This window comes from Calidris pugnax, unplaced genomic scaffold (assembly GCF_001431845.1).
Source record: "Calidris pugnax isolate Ruff unplaced genomic scaffold, ASM143184v1 scaffold211, whole genome shotgun sequence".
Taxonomy (NCBI): Eukaryota; Metazoa; Chordata; class Aves; order Charadriiformes; family Scolopacidae; genus Calidris; species Calidris pugnax.
Window position 1 is genome coordinate 7,528,226 of NW_015091083.1, and position 20,309 is coordinate 7,548,534.

Consider the following 20,309-nt stretch of genomic DNA (forward strand, 5'->3'; position numbering starts at 1 on the left):
CACATTTTAGCTAATTTCCCTAACTTTCTTTACATGTTTTTCTTCCATTTTACAATGATGCGATGAGTTTCTCCATAGCATTGAAGTAATCTTTCCTAATTACAGGCTTTCTGAAGGTCACATGCTGACAAATATAGCAACCAGCTTTCCATTCTGTGCTTCCTGAATTAGAATATTTGCTTTAAAATGAAATCATTGGTAGCTTTCCAGTTACTATAAGGACAGCAGGATCAACTGAGTGCACAGCAACAGATTACGAAGCAGGTGGCTTGAGGCTAAATCTAAACAGTTTCCTCACATAGCTTTGTAAAGTGGGGTGCAGATAACTCCTAATGAGTGTTAAGGGCTGTCTGGTCACTTAGTTGTATACAAGGTCTAGACAGGTCAAGGTCTAAGGATCAGAGCTTCTAATTACATTCTATTAAATACTCGTTAGTTGTAAAAGATGTCACCAGAAGAGCCATCAGAGCTATAGTGTCTAATTATTAAACAGTAGTGCCCTTATAAGACCCTCCGGACTTGAAAAATTATGATAAGATACTGAAACAGAAAAAGAGACAGCCAAAAAAAGAGGTGAATCTGAGGACACAGCTGAAAATTGAGGTCATTGTTCTATATCACATTCCTCATGTAAAAGAGGAATTTGAAACTCATCGTCTATTGAATCAGTCGGTATTTGGCAGCATCAATTCTAATGTTGAGTTAAACCATTTAGGAGGCAGATTTGGAGAGCCTTTCATTGCAAAATGAGCAAATAATGAAATACACTTATTTCATAACCTGTATTTGTTACAAACACAACTCACTGAGCTGTTGCTCATTCCCTAAAAGCTAATAAAAAGGCGAAATTAATATGACTAAAGCCAACATTTTTTTACTTCCTTTAAATAAAAGCCTTGTATAAAAGCTCTTGTGGTTTGGTGATACTGTGCTGTTGCTGACTGGCAGGGCAGGATTTGGCGAAGCAACCCCCTGAAGACTGTTGTTATGCTGTTTTTCTCCCAGTACTTATACTGGGAGACCACACCAAATCAGACATCTGAAAGGGGAGAGCACCTGGTAAGCATGAATTCTGCAATGACAGGTTTTAAACCAGCAACAACCCAAGCAGGCAGTGAAGAGATAGCAGGCTCAAGCTTTGGCTAACATGCGTGCAGCCAAGAATGCTCACACTCAACTGAGTCACAAGAAAAGGTAATGCTCATGTCTCGGGTCAAGTAATGCTAGTGTGCAGTGCTAAGGACTGATCTTGCCCAGCTGGGAGAACAATCTCAGGAGCCAGAAATAAGGTCCCCCAGATCAGGCAACAAATTCCTGAGGTTCCCTTTAAAGGCAGCACAGCAGTGCTGGAATAACTCCTAAGTACTGTGACATTTCCCTTCTTGTCTTTCTTTCTCTTTGAGCACCCCAAAACACGGCACTGTTCAGACCTCCCAGACCTACAAAACATTCTGGAGAATGAAAGACTCCAGGTTTTATCATGAATTCTCTGGTGCTTCTCAGCCTCCTAACAGCCCTCAAATTACCTGGACTGCAGCCTTCCTTGCAATGTCTTGGCTCTGTTGTTCCCAGTCTGCCTGGAAACAATTAATGCATTAGCACAAAAAAAAAAAAAAAAAAAACATCCTTTTCTGAACCTCAAAAGATTCAAAATTTGGACTGGCCTTTATGGAGACGGGGTAAGATCTGAACTGAGTTACCCCTTCCTAGCTGACGGAAAGTCTTGCTATTTATTTCCCTTCTTACCAGCTGGCAGCCGTCTTTCTTCCCTTCCCTCGGCCCCCTACAGCACACTGGTAGAAGCTGAAAAAGGGCATCATCTTCTACTCACACTTCCCTTGTGCCCCCCAGAATGCAAATTGTCCAGTACAAGGTATCAAGAACCCCCACTTCATCATCTCACCTTTTGATGGACCTTTTTGGCCCCAAACTTCAACAGACCAATGCCGACAGGAACCCACAACCTCTTTAACCTCACTCATAAATTGATTACATTAGTTCTGCCACCCGGGTGAATCTCAGAACCTCACCAACCTCTTCAGTTCCCTCTAATTCTATCTATCCAGAGAAACACCTTTTGATCCAATTCCCACTGAAATTCCCACAGTTAGCCCATTCACTCTCACATCTCTCAGACACGATGTAGTACTTCATCTTCCCTGGGACTCACAACCAGTCCTCCTGCCCTGCCAACCCTCCACCAACCCAAGGGCATCCCTAAACTCTATGGACTCAATCTGTAGATGCTTCTCAGGGCCAGCATCATTTAATAAACTCACACAGTGTCCATGGCAAGCAGACAGCAACACGGGCATGGAAGGATGGAGTTCAGTCACACCTAGTGCCAGGAAGAGATAGCTCAAGATCAAGCAGCTCAGCCACTCTGCAGGCCTCCATGTCCTGCAATCCCAGAATGACCAGATGGCCCTGATTCCGACTACACCTTCTTCTCATTTTTCATCCCTTTACCAGATTTCCATTTCTGTCCCAAAGCACTCCTGTATTTCTTTTTTCACCCTTAAAAACACAAGGGCTGGCTTTTCAATATGCCAATTAAGCAAGAACAGAGGGGAAATGACACATCAGGAGTAAAATGGAGCGCTCAATCCTCTGGCTCACTAATTAGGATTTATGTACTGGAAAAATCCAATTCCTGGCACCGGTGAGTTAATAAAGAAATGAAAAAATGTCTGGAAAATTGGAAAAAATGGAATAATTGTCTAAGAAAACTAGCACATCTGGTCATTTCCCCACACATTGTTATTAGCACCACAATTATTTCAGCAGGAGGCAAGCTGGGAAGAAGTAATACAGGACCAATGAAGAGAAGCAGTAGCAGGATAACCTACAATTCAGACACTGACTCCTGAAAGAAAGCAGACCTGCTGCTAAACAGGCAAGTCTACTTTAACATGCACTTCTTAAAACCGTTATTTATAGTGTTTAAACTGGAGATAATTATTTCCACTAGGGGTATCACAACTGCAAAATTACCCATTTCCTTCTGTGCAGTCATTTACATTGGTACATAAATTGCTAATATTCTGATATTTACATGCTTTTTCTAGTGGTAGGAAGGGAAATATGAGGTGCAAGGCAAGAGAAAACAGATCTCCAGACAGCAATTCATACAGCACGCATGTGTATATGAAGAGGATTCACTTGCATACTCTTGAGACTCAAAAGCTAACCATAAAGATTTCCCAGAGCATACCAGTGAATCTGGTAAGCTACTTGTCCTTCTTTCATAATTGTTTTTATGAGGAAGGCAAGAAAAAAAAATATCCCAGGAAGAATGCCAGTAACAGTTGCGCTTTGTTCATTCTCCTTTGAGTTTTTGCTTTTAGATTTTTGCGCGGTAATATTTCATGATATGAACATTTTGACAGTTTAATGGGGTTCTCTTGCTTCTTCTGCAGCGTAATCCTTCAGGAATCTTATACAGAATGAGCCTCTTGCTAACATATCAATTACTAAGACCTTTTTCTTTTTTAAAATGTGCATAAAAATGCATTAAAATTATCAGCCATGCTTCACGAGTAAAGTATGTTAATTTGCATTGTAGCTAAATTGGACAAGATCCAGTAAGAGATTTAGATAATCAGTACTAGCCAGTACAACATCCATCTTTCAGTACCTTAGATCTCATCGGAAAATTCAAAAAGGGAATGAAGTGCCAGGCTTTCTATTCAATTCACAGGATAAGCTAGTGCCTCAGAATTTAATCCAAAGCAGGCAACACACCATGCAAGCACCTGATGGCAACATATTCACAAGGCAACCACGTAGAACTGGCCACAGGCAAATGTTAAGAAGAAGAGTATGCCTTAAAAGCTGCTCACTCAGGGAGGCAGCTTGATTTACAGTGTATCTGGAGCCCAGAAGCCTCTACTCATGTTACATATCTGCCTCTGCAAAAAAAATAAGCATGCTTCATGCTTTTCTATTAAAAACAGGTTGGGAAAGTAGGTGGATTCCTGTCTTCATATAATCACCCAGTGGTTGCCCTGGCAGTAAAGGATCTCATTTCTTCCCTTAGCTCAAGGGAGCTCAAAGTCACATCTCCAAAAAAGTTTCCTACTTACAAGTATGTTCAATGCCTCAAGCACAGTCAAAGAGCTCTGGGCCCGAAACAGACATCAAAAGCTGAAGCACAGCAAGATCAGTAGGTAGCTCACTTGGAAGCAAGGAGGCATCCCTTTTTCCCCTTCTACTGGGACTTTTTCTGTACTATATCAAGCAGCAATTTCATGCAAAATGGACAATACATCCTGGGAGCAGAGAAAGGAAACACAGGTCTCTTGGTGTAATCTGAGTTTCCAAGGAGTTTTTTCTCCTCATTTACACGCTCTTCCTCTGACAAAGTGAATAGTCAGAGTAGTCCCTACTGCATACACATTGGTAAAGCTTCACAGACTAAGATGAAGAATGCTCTGCCACACAAACCAAGACAAATTTACAGCCTAGAGGCTAGGTATAACACAGTCAGTGGAAGATGTAGGATTTCATCCCATTAGATAGAAGGGACTGAACCTTTCTCGTTCTTTCTGCTCAAGTATTGCAACCAACAGGCTGGATGGAACGCCTTGCAGTGGCTTTTTGAAATAAATAAACAGCTGCCACTGCATTGCTTTGTGAAATGATTGAATTTCTCAGCATGAAAACACCCCTAATAGATTAAGTTCATCATGAAGTTCACAAACCTGCCAGCTTTGCCCTTTCCCACACTGATGTATCATCAAACTCTTTAATTTAAAAAACTGCTAACATGTCTTCTAACACTACTCAAACACCAACTACTTTATTTCAAAATATGCTGCTTCAATATGTTTGTTTTTATCTCTTGAAATTAACAAAGCATCCTTCCCTAGCTCAAAGAAACGGTCAATAAAACCCAACCATATTCATCTCAACTGTGTCAAAATTTCAAGGTTAAGCACACCAATGAGACATGGGGGGAGAGGAGAAAGGAAGGAACGTGGACTAATGGACTTGCCATACTTCAATTTGGAATGCAAATTGCAATTTTTTTAATCTTAATAAAGATCATGGAACCACACAGCAGCATTTACCTTAATAGCTGCAGTGCTTATAATTAACCTTTGGTCTCAGACATAATACAGTGAGTTTTGCAGTCCTGAGGCATTAATTACATGGCAGTTATGCTGCAATTAATTTGAAACTAGGCTCTTTGAGACACATGTACTAAAGACCCGTGCCATTAGAGAATATACCTACAGCTGAATCACCACATTTTACGAGGGATTTTTTTGTTGTTTGGCCTCCAGTGATGACTGCTGCCCCATCCAGTGTTTACAGATTCTAATCAGCTCATACTGAAAAACCAGCATCCTCAAGAGTCAAAAATGCACTTTGCCCTGCATTACCCCTCCTACCACGCCCACTCTCATCCACAACTCATTACTGGCCAAGATTTCCAAAACTGACCATTGATACCCTCTTCCTCAGAGGTGCAAGTGAAAACATCTTTTTTTTTATTTTCCACCCCTTTGGTAACCTGTGAAAAGGTTCAGGGACAAGATACTGGTGTCTAGAATGGTTTTTTATTTGTATCACTAAAATCAAACCAGATTACCTAATGGACACCATTTTAAATTATCAGATTTGCTTTTCCCCTTTAACATCTTTTTTTTTTTTATTTTTTACTCTGTGTACTTCAGGTGCTAACAAAGGCTAATAGGGCTGTGTCACCCTCACGCAGAAACAGCACCAAATGCCACTTCTCTGACACACAGGAAGAACAATTTGTGAAGAATTTTACATGCTTGTATCTCAGTGCACTTCAACAATACTGTTCTCATCCATACTTTACCTAACGAGGAACTGAAGTACAAAAGGGTCACAGGGTGTGTTAGATGCAGAGCTGGAAGCGCAAAGGACAGCTCCCCTCTAAATATTAGCCCTCCATGTAGATTGTTCTTTTCTTACTTTTCTTCCTTTCTATTAGAAAGTCTGCTGTCAATGACTCTCATGATTGACCACATGATATTACAAAAGGCAAGAGAGTGAAAACTAAACAACTGGGGAAAAGAAACTGCAAAGTGAGACTATTCTAAAGTCTTTGTTTCTTTTTTTTGTTTTATATTACTCTTTATTTTCAGCAACTAACACAGGCTTTGATTAAGATTTTCTTTGTTAAAGAATCAACATTTTCACTCCTGCTGTTCTGTTGAGAAAGAAATCAATACCTATCCTCTGAGATATCCAGGAAATCACTGGGAAAACCGTAACAGAGCAGACTTGGCATTTCTTAAATTTCTAAGTAAAAATCAAATAGGAAAAAAAATCATTAAACGTTCTTTATAGAACATAAAGCAGCAAAGAAGACGTATCCCAGAGCTTTAAAAAAAAATCTTTCAAATCTTCCTGAAAAAAAAAAAGGGGGGGGGGAGCATCATTAAGCTGGAATCCATGGAAAGAGAGTTGTTGTGCTTTGGGGTTTTTTTGGTTTGGACTATTTTTTTTAAGAGCTGAAAGAAATTTCAAGGCTTACACTTGCCTTGGAGCCTCATTGCCAATTTTTGTGGTTTTACAACCACAGTCTCTTATTGCTTTTTCTTTTTTTTTCTCCCCCCCCCTTTTTTTTTTTGAGAGAGGGAGGAGTTGTTTGTTTGTTTTTATAAAGTATTTCTCTCTTTCCCATTGTCATGTATGATACCCACACACTAAACAAGGGAAACTAACACCAAAGGGCATGCAGAGAAACTGCCTATTCAAACCAAATGACATTTTCCCTTCTTCATCACCAACATCTAAAGGCTCTACCCGGCAGGACTGCTAAAGGGAGAAAGAGATTTCACTTCTTTTCCCAACCTGATACCCAAGTCTTGCAGGACCTTAACTCCTCCACCAGTTTCTTTTCTATCCCATAGGCTAAGACAGCAGCTGTACCCAGTATGGAGTTAAAGCCAGTAGTCAAACTCAGCCTTTGGGCAGGGCACGTTTTCCCCAGTAGCAAAGCAGTCATGTTTCCAGTGCTGTTATGCCTGGAACAAGCAGGGCTCAAGTGTTTAGCCCTGTCTATCTCATGGAGCCCACAAAAAGCAGGTAAAACAAACACAAGGGACTTCTTAGGAGGACCCCAACACCTTGTGGTGATATGGACTGTGAAATAAGGGAGATGTCCATGAGGATATTTTGTAGGCTGCCACACTGAAGTCAGAGGCACTGCAAGGCTGGCCTCTTGGACATGCTAAGTGACAGACCCTTCTTGGGCAACGTGTCAACACACACTCCAGACAAGTATTGACGGTGGTCTTACCTGCAGGGATTCTTCTATAATACGTAGACGGAATGACCACACACCTGTTATGCCAGATATGCGTTCTGCCATATCCAGTCTTGTTTTCCCCACGTTACTGCTGCTGCATCATTGCCAAGAAGGAATTCTACACAAAATGCATAAAAATGCACAAGACAAACAGGCTGAGGGCAAAAAATAAGAGTATCGGTCCCTTCTTTCTTTCATTTCACCTGCAGTCAGGCTAGTACAACAGGCACACGACGCCTATGATGAAGGGAAATGTGTAAATTATCATTGTCACATTAGAAGTATTTTGTCCACTATTGGCTGATACTGAGTAAAACCAAAGACATTTTTGCATGGACACGTCTTCCCTGGATCCAACTTGAAAACCTTTACTATGAAGGCAGTTAAGGAACAACCAGGTTCTGACCATGACAATGTGAGCTCCTTCATCTACTGTCCTGGGTAGTTTCAATATTTATGAGTTTTATTCTTAAAAACCTCTGTGAAGAAAGAGCAAAGGTTTGGGTTTTTCTGAATGCTGCAGGCCCCTCCTAATTTGTCATACTCTGGTTTATGTTATGGTGGGGGGAAAGAGCACATCATTTGCTGATTTTTATGCTTATGATTTTGTAAACTTCTTTGATGTTTTAAATAAATAACAGCTTCTTAACAGTAGCTTGAAATAAACAGTAAGTTTGTCCCTGGCCTGTGTACAGTATTTCTTGGGTTTGGTAGCGGGGTTTGGCAAGGGGAGGGAGGTGAGAGCAAGATGTTTCCCTCTGACATTTTCCTTCTTGCACACTGCTAGAAAATCTAGTCTTCTATGCTCAACATCCCCAAGGTTGAAGGAACTACTCCCTTTTATTTTCTGATCATCTCACTGGACCCAAAGCAGGTGAGAGGGGAGAGAGACTTAGAAAATAAGGCTTTCAAAATATATCTGCTTCAGTCGCGAGAACTACCTGGACTCATTGTCTGCAATCTCTTTGGACTATGGACCTCCAAGACATCCATCCTTCCCAAAGGCCAGTATAGGGACAATGTGATTCCATACCACATTGTGTGGATTTGCCTGTGATTCAGACTTGCGTGACACAGCCTGCACTCTTCTTGCAAGCAACATACCACAAGGGAAAATCTGAGTTGTTGCTGGTTTCTAGTGACTAATTTTTGACAACACTAATAAAGTATTTTACAGTTTGTTGGAGTTTCTTTCCTAAGTATTTGACTCTTTACAGTTTAAAGCAAATTCTAACACTTTCCACCACAGAAGGCAAATTCAACTGATGTTCACCACATCACAAACTGATAACCAGCAGGGGTGTTAGTTTCCTTCTGTATTGTAAGGACTGCTCATGCTTTCCATAGCTAACTCCAGGTGGGAATCTCAGAATAGCAGTTTACAAAGAATTAGTTGTTTTAAGACTTGTTGTTTACTTCTTAAGCCCATGAAAAAATTTATTACTCTAATAAAAACTCAGTGAAAATAAATAAAAGGAGCTTTAAATTAAAGGAGCTTAAGTTTTACAAGTCTGCTATAAACCAGAAAAGATGCAAAGGCTTTGCAAGTCCTCAGGAAAGGGTGTTTTTCTTTTGCATGTTACAGTATTTTTAAAGTTTCTTAAATATAAGCAATCTGGTTTAGTCTCCAACATTATGCTCTTTGTTCCACAGTTTGGAAAAACAAATTCCCCTTTTAGTCATTGATTTGCCTGACAACAGGAAAATACAGACAGTGAATTTAAGATTCTTGTTCCTGAAGAGGTATACATGTTTGGGTGAGAAGTTAAAAAGCTCAAGTTTGGCCATAGTGGACTTGTGGCTGATACCACTCATGAATTGTTAGATGCAGACTAACATGTTTTGTTATCAGCTTTGGTAGAGGAAAATAGGTATGTTATTTGTCAGGGAAAAAAATCAGGAGTTAAATTCAATGGTGCATAAAGAATAGGTCTTCTAATTTCCGTCTACTAGTTTATAAGACTCTTTTGCCTTTGTTGTAAAGAATATAACTTCTATTATTCTCACCATCGCTACTTTCATTTCATGATGATATCAAGGGGAAATCAAAAAGATGAAGTCTGCTGAGAAGAATAGTCAGTGGACTCAGTAAGGGGGCTTTGCAAATGAGAAGCATGGCATAAATTGGCAGAGCTCCACTGATTCTAAGGGAAACCTGCCAAGCTGTGTCCAAGCATCAACTTCTTTCTATGTTTCCAAATAAATGAAGTGTTTCTGACCCATAGGTTAGCTCTGATCTTTGCAGTAGTCATAAAAATGATTGATACCCTGGCTTTCTCTATGTCTAGATATGTATGACAAGTCACAGAAACGTATTACAGATTATAAGTGGACAGCCGGAGAGTATCGGCTGAAACCTGACAGTTCCAGAAGCTTTCAATGACTTCTGTTCTTTTTCTCTCTTCAAAATACCTGCCAGGATGTACGGTAGAGAGCACAAGCTACTTACAGTAATGGGCAAAGATGGTAAATCATCTGGGAAAAATCAGGGGAGAGGGGGGCGGGGAGGAAGGTGTCCCTCTTTAGCATGTACAGCTTCAGACATCAAAAAGCGCTCCAGATAAACAGAAAATGTAAAGCTATTTTTTTCTTGCAGTGTTGGCATTTTGAAGCTATTATCTTGAGAAAGATCAATGGAACAATGGGGAACAAAAAATGAGAGATACTTTTTTACCTATTGTATATTGAACAGAGAATATGCTTCCCTTCAATTTATTTCAATTTACTTAAATAATACGGTACTCCTACTCAGGTAATCCAACTGAACAATGAGTTAACGGAAGAGTAAGTTTCATTCACCTCTCAGAATTAATGACCTAGTCCAGAGCATATTATGCAGTGGTCTGAGTGGTTTGGAAGAAACACAGCTGAACTATACATTACTAGCCAAACATGAAAAATTGTCAAAAGCATCTAACTAAACGATAAATATTATGACAGGGTGCTTTGCAAGAATTTATGAACAATGGGAATCTGATACTCCATAATCCCGCATGTTCCCCAGTTGTCTACATCTGTGCAACAAGATTGCAAAACGTACAGATATGATCACTTTGCACTAATGCCAAATACTATACAGAATGTAAAGCGGCAAAAAATCAAACCTTCTGTCTCCCAGTCACCCAATGTGGATGACCAATGGTGTTTACTCATAGACTGCTCTCCCAAAAACTTTAATATATTTGTAAAAGAACTATATGAAAAACACATTCCCTGATGGCATTATACTTTAAAAGGCTCAAAAACAAATAAATTAATTTAGTATGTTATGAAAGAATTAAACAATACCAACATATTTTTACTGTTCCCATGAGGACTACTTTTTTCTTATGGGCCTGCTCTTTGCCTCTTGCCAAATTTCAAGACGGTCCCAGAGACTGGCAAGATAAACCTGCTAGTCATTTACGTGAATGACAATTGCCATTTCTGAGCTTACATCTGGTAGAGGCCACCTTCCTAAAAAGGAAAACACAGAGTAACATTTTTTTGACACCGAGTCCTCTGGGAGTTAACTACAAACACATTTCCACCTTGTTTTAATACCATTTTAACAATCAGAAGCAAAGCTTTAATCTTTTTAAAAATATATTTCCTTAATAAAATTAAAATTCTTTTGTGATGGTTCTGGCATTTAAAATAATAGCAGTAACTAAAAAAGAAGTCTTTAGATCATCCTACAAGATTTTAAAGGGTTTTGTTCCACAGAACCATGCAAGATAATAAAATGTGACTGTATTACTTCTAAACCAATGTGGTGACATGTCACTTAGTTAAAAGAATTGGCATGTTTAGGGAGAAATTCTGAAATTCTTAATCAGAAATTATAAGATACACTAAATAACATGATGCATCTTCTTAATTGTGTTCTCAGAAATACTTGTCCATTTCTATGGTCCAGAAAGCGAGTTTTCAATGAGCTGCTTTTGTCTCCTATGTGAACACCCTCATCCCAAAGTCCCGAGGGTCACAGTGCTACTGAAGAAGGGAACTGTTTGCACATAACGGTCTGAGAAAGCAGATCTTAGGACATATTGAAACAATTCTTACAAATTCTGCAGCCAGAATCAACAGCAAGACCATCATTGACTTTAACAGGGCCAGGTTTTGTCTCTTTAAAGTCTATTCTTTGCATAGCAACTCTGTTAGCTCACCAGAGGTGACTTCTGTGAGATGGCCAACTTGACTACCATGATCACAATGCCCAACACACTAGGCAGTTCACTCATAAGTGGAATTCTAACATTTTCAATTGTATGCACTACTTGAAACAGGGATAATTAGACTTGAAATGGGAACAAATGAGTTGGGTTTGGATAGAAGATTCAGCAACGTGTCCAGAAGGGCACATGAATCAATGAGGGAAGTATATTACACCATTATTCCCCCTCCCTTATCTACTCGGCACGTATACATCAACCAAGTGTCACAGCGGCATTCCGTAAGTACATAGTGAAATGTAAATTACCTTATGGAAAAGCTGGTTGCAAACACATTTGTACTTTGTTCTCTAATTCACTTAACTTTGTCTGTTGTGTTGCTGAGAAGATGGCCTTGACATAATAGTTAAACTTTTACTCAGTGTGATTCTAGTAAATAAAGGGCCTGATACAATATTTTTTTTTAACTGGAGACAACATCAGAGCTACACTTGTAATATACTTTATCACAGAATCTAACTAATGTAACAAATCACAGAAAATGTACTGTTCATTATTCATGGCATACTGAAACTATGAATGCTCCATTTTCTTATTTTGATTAGAGAAAACAGTTGCTTTTGTAACCAAATACAAATCACAATGGTAGGAAAGAGGTAGGAAAGGGAAGAGTACTGGAAAAGTATATTAGTATCATTTGATATATACATCCTGTAGCTGTTATGAACACCATTGGTAACAAGTTTTAATGCTATTAATATGCTTTTAAAGGGCTTTTTGCCTCCTGTTGCACTGAATATGTAATAATGATCAGAACTAAGTGAAGCAGTAGAAATATCACCACACAAAGACCTGGATATCTACCACTTCAATTTGAAACATCATTACAAGGTAATGTCAGTAATAGCAGTAAGTGTATTTCATATGTAATAATAGGTATATGATGCAGTTAGAAGTAAAACAAAAGCAATTGTTTATATTTGTGATTGTATATAACCCAAAAATAAGGATATTTAAATTTAGAATAAAAATTATGTACTTTGAGTCACTAAAGGACTTCTCTTTGAAAAAGTAACTCCTACCTTCATAAAATCATGGTAAAACCGGCTTATTTCTGCATATTAGCAGCTGAGCTCACCTGAGCTTGTAGGTTTCACTTTTAGATTCTGTCTTTGGAGACTGCATAGATGTCAAGCCTCAGGTATCATTTACAGCACAGGAGAACTCATGGGGAAAAAAATCAGTAATCTGTAAATATATTTGCAAATATAAAGGAACATAGAAATACAGAATATTTACACCAGATAGACACAGGGCAAGAAACTGAATGTATTAAGTACATCAGAGTGCCAACCCCTCTCCCAAACCTTTCTTCACTACAGCAACAGAAGAATAGAGACAGTGCTCTGACTGCAGCTAGAGAAAAGGCAGAAAATTGGTTATATTTCAAAAATGTGAACATTTTTCACTGGACACGACATAAGTAACGTGTGCCATGTTCTTGAACACATACTTCTCAGGCACTACAGGTTATTTCTTGCCTGGAGGAAAGAGGAATGGTAATCAATGCAACAGTATGGTAATCCATAAATTAGTAAGATCTGAGCACAAACAACTTGATAAACAGGGTGTGTTGTGGTGCCAGGAGAACCTCCGCATTTGAAAAAAACATGCAAGACATGGACTGCCCTTTAATAAAGAGCTTGGAAAAAACTTTTTTAAACTGTGTGATACACCCAAGCTACAAGAATCTTTTAGAAATGGACCTCCTGAGTGCTTTGTACCTAGAAACCCTAGCAGCTACAAATCTGGCTAGATACATACACTCCTACCTTACGAATTCTATATTGTTGCATATCACAAATGTCTGTGAAATAAATTTTAATAATTTTTAATAAGAAAAATAAACCAGGATAGCTTTGGCACTTTTGAACCATGAAATACACTACCATCAGGACATCTAATGGAGTTCTACTGATTCGTATCTTACTAGTTTTTACAGGTTTTGAAATGCTTTAGTTGTTAAAAAATTACTAACTTCATAAAACAGAAACACTATAAAGTTGTTAAGTGAATACTAGTTCATACCAGCATTTATGTCACATTCCAGAGATTTTTACACCAGCCTAATCATCCATCCTTTAAGGAGGCAAAATCTAAAATGATAAAACGATAAATGAAAAAAATGGGCAAAAAGGTGTTGAATCTAGTGACCTGAGCAGGTAAATCCCAATTAAGAAAAAGATTGTCACCAGATTTGACAAGATGATGGTTACTGAGAACAGAATTAAATGTTCAGGCATTCACTGGAAGACTGTTTTCAACAGTGGCTACATTTTTGTTATTAATTCAACAATCCAACCACAGAAAAAGTAAACAATTTAAAAGTATTCTTTTGAAAAAAGCCATCAGCAAAGAGAGATGTACTAATTATTACAGATTTCTGCCTCATCCATAGATGTGGCTGCATGATTGAATCCAGCCCAGCATAAAGAAAAATAAAGAGTGCAAAGGAAAGACACGCAGGAGAGCTGGGCTTGGCTTCATGCCCACCGTCATCACAGTCAAACTCCATTTCCAAGATCCACCACAACACTTTCCTCTTAAGCTTCCTCTGGGTCACGATGACCTTTGTTAAATGCTACAACAAGCGATAAAAATGAAGACTGGGAGTACATTTGCTGCACGGTTTAAATTGAAAGGAACCAGGGGATCTGAACCAGATTGCAGTTAAACGTAATATATTGCTCAGCTACATTCTTCTTTGTTCCAGATGCGTGATTTGTTACTAGTTATAACAGAATGCAAGCTGTATTTTGTAGGGACTAAAACCAACACATTACAGAATGCAGAAGCACTATCTATCAATTTTCTAAAAGGAAATTGCACCTGCCTGCAAACTTGTCCTCATTTGACTGAGTCCTCTGGGTAGCACAATAGTTTAATACACCAGCCTTTCACATTTGAAGGGTGTGGTTCAACTCTAGCTTCACAGAAATTAGTTTCACAGTCTAAATTTAGCAGGTAGTGAAAGTTTATCCATTAAAAAAAAAAAAAAAAAGGAAAAAAAAGAAAAAAAAAGAGAAATGAGGTGGAGAAAAGTTAACCCATAAAAAAAAAAAAAAAAAGGAAAGAAAAGAAAAAGAAAGAGAGAAAGGAAAACCCTCTTCACATATCTGTGTACATCACTGTAATTCAGGGATTGTGCTCTGTTATTTCCCTAAGACTGACCTACATCACTTTGTGTTTTCAGTGTTGCAGTTCTCTCAGGCAAAGTGGGCAGCATACCCACTGCTTTGCACCAAGACTATCCTTCCCACAACACCATCCTTCCCACACTTTCCAAAACATCAGCCCCTAAATTCTTAAAAAGGCGCATGGGAGTTTAGCCATGTAGCTGTAGCCCTGAGTACTGGCCCTGACCACTGCAAAAGTAAACAGTCATTTGAAGTTAGCCTGTTAAAACGTTCCAGTTTATCTTCAAGCAAAAATGTAAAGCAAAGCTTTGTTTTTATTTGCTCTTTCCAAAACACAAAGATAACAGATGCAGTAAAAAGAACGGGACTGAGAAAGGAAACAAGGTCTGCCACTCACCACCTCACAGCATCAGGAAAAGGAAGACAGGTGACAGGGCAAAAACTGGCTTCAGTTGTGATTACTGTGGACACTGTTACAATTTTCATGCCTATCTGGTCTCAGTCCCTGAAATTTTTTGATTATTTAACACAGTCCTCACCCAAGCAACTTTTCTGTGGGGTTCAGTGACATTTTCGTGAGAGTAAAATTAAGGAAAGGAGCTGCAGAGGCAGATGACTATAGTCTGGAAGCTGGGTTATGCTCAGAGCCGTCTGCTGAAACGAATGGAGCAATTTATGCAGTGAGGAACTGTTCAGAGACCTGTGTTGGCATATTACTCTGCATCCCCTACAAACATACACATGCTGTCTGCAAAACACAGCAGGAGCTCCCTGCAATGCCATCACGGCTCAGATCCTATCCGTCACAACTCCCCTCCTGTTCTGCGCACTGCTCACACCAGGACAGGACCTTCTATTTTGTGTCCCAGCATGTTGCCACTTTGCAAGGGAGAAGCGTTGCACGCAAAAAACTTGCAGGAACTCGGCAGGAGTCACTGCCTGCTGCGGAGTCCAGAGACTGGCTAATGGTGGGACTCGCTGAGCAGGGGCTTGCAGAGCACTCTTGCAGCAGCCTACCTGTCCCTTTCTAGAGATGCGGAGGAGCAGACTGGTTCACAAGGAAATCTGGAGCCAGATTTTGAATTCCCGTTTTTCTTCAGGCTGTGTCATTTTCCAAACGCTTTGCTGTGGAGAGAAACAGACAGCTGATCACGTATTAGGTCAGAATCATACAGGAAGACTGTTGTTGAGATACTTATCGGGGAGCCCTGCTGACAGCCCCCAAAGAGGGCTGCCAGAGGAAACAACACGGGATTGCTTACACCCTACGTGGGGCAGATGCTTAAATGGGAACTAGAGAAAGAGGCACTAACTCTGAGAGAATGTGGAAGTCTTAACCACCAGAGATCAGCTGACTGGTAGCATCATGTGTTGGTATGAGGCAAGGTCGCCCAACTCTCACCAAACAAAAATCTCAGCAGGAACACACACGCAGGAACCCCTACGTTGAAGAACAAGACACCACGTCCCATTAAGATCCCACAGGGGCAGAAGTTGCTGCATTATATAATGGTGAGTTTGGCTCCTACCTCTCTGCATGGTAGGGATTCTCAGCTCCCGAGGAGTTCACAACTTGGAGGAGCTGTGAGATGTTGCCTCTGGCCATGGGTGTGGCTTTAGTACTGCCATAATTTCCTGGCTCTTCTGTCTCTGTTGTCCATGTCAAGCGTTTTGAAGTGGCACTGTTACTTATTTCTAAGTGCAGTTGCCACTGATGCTGAACAGTGATCCATTGTTCCTATTGTTGCTTCCGCACTCAGTGGTTCATAAAAACAATGCTTAAGATGCAACTTCAGCACAGGGAGTCCCAAAACTGCTGACTGTCAGAAGCTGGGAAAGTATACAAGCAGGAAGAATCACTCTGTTCTTGCCCTGCTTCTTATACTTCTCCATAAGCATCTTCTGCTGGCTGCTATCAGGAACAAGGTGTTGGGACCTTTGGCACAAGCGTGTATTGCTCCCCTTATGCTCTTCCTCTGACATTTCCCTGATCAACGCTAATAGTTAAGATCCAGTTACTTTAAATGACAATGCCAATGTCCTTTCTACTGCTGTTTAAAAACTGCTTTCAAAGTCTAACACTTTGATTTTCCATGTCAGTGTACTTTCCAGATTGTACTGCGTTGACTAAAGTAACCACGCCATGGGAGTGAAGCAATCTTTACTTAACAACAAAGAAAAGCCTGAAATAAATACTGGAACATATTGATATACTCTGGTTTGGACACAACTACCTTAAAATAAAAAAAGAGAGAAAAAAGAAAATCTGCATTCTGTCACCTGGTTCTCATGAGGATTTACAATTTCAACAGTAACAAAGGGAATCTTTGAAGAAGGGGAGAATTAGGGAAGATGAGGAGATTTAAATTTTGCCAGCATTTTCCAGATTTTGATAAAATGTTAAATAGATGTTTATTTAAACAAAGTTTTTTTCCATTTTGAAATCCAAATTTTACCAGCTGTTTTATTTTTCCCCGAAGGAAAATGAGATAAATGTTTCAAAAACCATAAGAAAGTGGCATTGTTTTCTACCAACAGAATTCCCCATGTCATTAAAAAATTCTGAACCAAAGGGTTTAAAAAAAAAAAATCAGAAATTGTATATTTAAAAAACAAGTAAACAAGATTTTTCCAAGACCCTTTGCTCATAAAAGGTAAGACGATGATGTACTGTATGTGGAATAGAATAACTAATGATCAGAACTGCACACTAACTCTGAATTTTAAACATATGGCAGAAGAGTATGCAGATTCCAAAGTGAAATAAAGCTTATGGAAATGGCCTGTTAATTTTAAAGCAATAGACTTAAGATGAGAGAAATCAATGCCCACAGGACTCAAACGTGCACACCAGACAACATGAGAAACATGGGAAAAAGCCTGCATGGTTTCCAAAGGGAAGTGTTCTTTAAGCTATTTAACAAAACAATTGTTCAACAGATGCTTGCATTTCTCTTGAGTAAAGAGTTACTCTCAAAGGAAATCAAGTTCAATAGGATTCAAAATATCTCTTGCAACCTGTGGACAAGTTTTGGATATACAGAGGTATAAGTCTCCCAAAGAATGGGTAACTTATAGATAGGGAATCTCCTATATCATTTGTTATCACAATAAATGATGACCACAACTGCAAACTGCAAACGCCACACCAAATTGATTGAAAAAGAAGGATACCTCTATTATTCATAAATTACAAAAGAATGTTGATCAAAAAAAACCCGTGAAATTTATGACAAACTAAATGTTAAAACTTACGTAAAGAAGGAATTCAGAAATAGCCCACATCCATTTAATATTTTTTTTAAACAATAAACTTTGTAAAAAAGATACTTGCAAACAGATACTACATTCAAGATTATATTACTGAAGTTGTCTCTACATCTTTAAACACTTGGAGAGGTTCATTTCTGGACAATTCAAATCATACGTCATACCACAGTTTTGGATAAACAATGATCAAAACAGACTAGAAGAGCAATCATGAAAGGGCTAAACAACAGAGAGAAATGATAATGATGAAATGTTGATTTGCCCCTGTGCGGCAGATTAAGGAACCTGTACAGAGCGGATGTCACATTTTTTTAGCAATGCATGTACCCAAATTTGCTTTTGGCAAACATTGCTTAACTGCTGCTGTTTTTCATGAAGTCAATGAAAACTGAGTTAGATAATGAGCTGGCACGCACTTTTGAAATGTTTACTGTGTTCCTTAAAGTAAGGGGAACATGCTGGTTCTTAAACTAATTTGTTTTTTGTTGTTGGCTTCCCCCATCTCTCCCCTACTACTCTGTTCTCCCCATCTTTGGAAGAAACAAAAAATGACTAAATCTTTTGATACTTTTTTTTTTTTTTTTTACAATTATACAACTGAAGAATCGGTAGTTTCCAAATGGCAAACAACTGAGCCATGTCAGGAGCCATGTTAATCTCATGTGTTCACTCTGTTGTTAACAATGAAGAAAGGGGGATGGGGAGGACAAAATAAAATCTGTCTATTCTGGCCTAAATGCAGGGCATGAACAGGATGAGAGAGAGATTCCACAAACAATGTAGTCTTTTTCTTCTGGTGGGGGGAGGTGAAGGGGAAGATGATGGTAGCAGCACTTTTGTGGAAGGAGAAGCTGCACCCATCTTGCCAGTCAATACAGCATTCAGAAAGCTTACATGGTGGGAAGAATTTCCCACCCATTGTTAACTAGGAACTTGATTTGAAAATGCAGTTTTTAATTAAAATTGGCACTTCCAAGCTTCCTGCTGGCATCCACCATCTTGCTAAACACTGAGCTCATTTGTGGTTCCAGCAGTTTGCAAACGCACTCTCGGAGGTGACAAACCAATTCCCATAGTTCCACCCTTACTCAGTCCTTAGTCCCCATCCTGTCATGAGCAAATGGGAAATTTACTCCAGTAAGACAAAGCAAGGACTGTAGGACATAGCCTCATTTGGCTAGAATCGGCAGATCCCAGTCTTTATTACTTTTAAGGCATTATTAACGGACCAGAATTCTTCAGAAATGTTTGGAGGAAAACAGGGTCAGTTATTTTCGAGGCTTCTACATGCTTCACTTCACTCACATATCCACAACCATCATTATGGCTAGAGATCCCACTGCTTAGCTTCCATTTCATTCTCTTACAACCTATACTCCCAGGAAATAGTATTCAAGGAGAGAAATTGTAAAATACTACCACTAACAACAAAAAGTTCTGGATAGGTAAGATGCAGAATTTGTCTGTTTCACATGAAAGGACAAAATGGCTTGTTTGTTTTGTTGATTTAATTAATATATTAGCATTTGCTATGCATTCTGACTTGAGGGTTCTCAAACAAAAAGCCTAGTTACAGCTCTGTTGAAGAAAACCGCAAAATATCTTGAGTAAGAGAACGCATCTCATTATTTAGGACCTTTTTCTAAATAGACCTTTGAAAAAAAAAAAAAAAGAAAAATTACCTATTTTTTCTAGCTTTGCATATTCTGAGATCTTGAAGAATAAGCTAGGAGGGTGATTTTCTCTTTTTATTTTATTTTTATTGATGTCTTTACAATGTCTAACATTGTTAGGTTCAGTACAAAGGATTTCACTTCATCTTACAGTAGAAGCAAAATATTACGCAAATAATATTTAATAAAGGACTTCACAAGACTCTCCAGTTCATGTGAACACTAGCTAGCAAAGCAAGCTGTTGTTGGCTTTTGAAAAATCTGTCAACAATTAAGCTCATCAAAAGGAAATTCATAAGCCGATTTAGCAGAAATGTCTCACAAAGCCTGAACACTGTAAGGTACATTCATGTATTCAGCTCAGTTAAAGTTCTATTCATGAATTAAAGTAATTACCAAAGATTCATATATTTGCACTAAAAGCTTGCTGAATGTACAAATCCAAATATAGAAAGAACCTCAAGATTTCTAAATTACTGCAATTTGGTGTCATTTGCAGAATGATCTTCCAACAGGAATAAATCAGTGTTCCAAGCCTTCTCATATTATTCTGAGAAATACCATCTTTCAAAAACTAGTACAAAAAAATGAAAAATATCTAACACCTACGCTCAGTGTCCATTTACCAACTTACATCTTATGTATTTCTGAGAAAGATCTTTGTTACTGCATTTAGAACGTTCTATAGTCTTTATTTAAGCCAGAGGACAAGGACTTAAGA

General features: G+C 38.9%; 1 long non-coding RNA gene across 5 annotated transcripts in view; it reads right to left on the reverse strand.

The window, feature by feature from the left end:
* Nucleotides 1–20,309, reverse strand: part of LOC106897154 — a 73,847-nt gene that overhangs the window by 32,266 nt on the left and 21,272 nt on the right. For 4 of the 5 annotated variants that reach the window (XR_001413737.1, XR_001413735.1, XR_001413739.1 and 1 more), the window contains exon 3: nucleotides 15,663–15,770. This is a non-coding gene — a long non-coding RNA (uncharacterized LOC106897154). Of the gene's footprint in view, nucleotides 1–12,586; nucleotides 12,673–15,662; nucleotides 15,771–20,309 lie in introns of all 5 variants that reach the window. The other variant, XR_001413738.1, reaches the window with a different exon arrangement.